This window comes from Penaeus monodon, chromosome 28 (genome assembly GCF_015228065.2).
Source record: "Penaeus monodon isolate SGIC_2016 chromosome 28, NSTDA_Pmon_1, whole genome shotgun sequence".
Classification (NCBI taxonomy): Eukaryota; Metazoa; Arthropoda; class Malacostraca; order Decapoda; family Penaeidae; genus Penaeus; species Penaeus monodon.
The window spans coordinates 18,868,058-18,868,540 of record NC_051413.1 but is presented as its reverse complement, the minus strand read 5'-3'; the positions used below and the strand labels follow the sequence as shown (position 1 = coordinate 18,868,540).

At 33.7% G+C, this 483-nt stretch overlaps 1 protein-coding gene across 1 annotated transcript in view; it reads left to right on the top strand.

The window, feature by feature from the left end:
* The window catches only part of LOC119591093 (tachykinin-like peptides receptor 99D), a 37,171-nt gene that overhangs the window by 25,777 nt on the left and 10,911 nt on the right, over nt 1–483 (top strand). The window lies entirely within an intron of this gene.

Below are 483 nucleotides of genomic sequence, written 5' to 3'. Positions count from 1 at the left end.
CGAAATAACCATTTAGCCTGTGTGTAAAAGTCAAACGAATCCCGTTGCAAATTACAGCCGCTAATCGTACAAATAAAACTCTCTTTACCTATTCTAGTTCCGCCGGTCGTTCTATACAGAAGTTTCTCGTCCTCAGTTTTTCATCTTAGTCTATTTTATTTTTTCCTTCTTATTTTCTCACTTCCTCTTTATGTTTCCTAATTCTGAGTTTTTGCATTATTATTGTTTTTAAAATAAATGGTTATTATGTTTTGTCCTAATTCTTTGTCTCTCTTTTTTTTCATTTCCAACCTTTAATTTTTAATATCGTTAAAATTCTTTGTTCATAACTCTTCCCCTTTTTATTAGTAATTAACCACAATAACAACCTCTCTTTTCGACAGATTCCGTAATGGTTTCAAGAAAGTGTTCTCTTTCTTTCTTCATGATCTGAGATACGAGTGGCCCTAACATGGTGCCTCACCTGTCCCTCCTCTATGTACG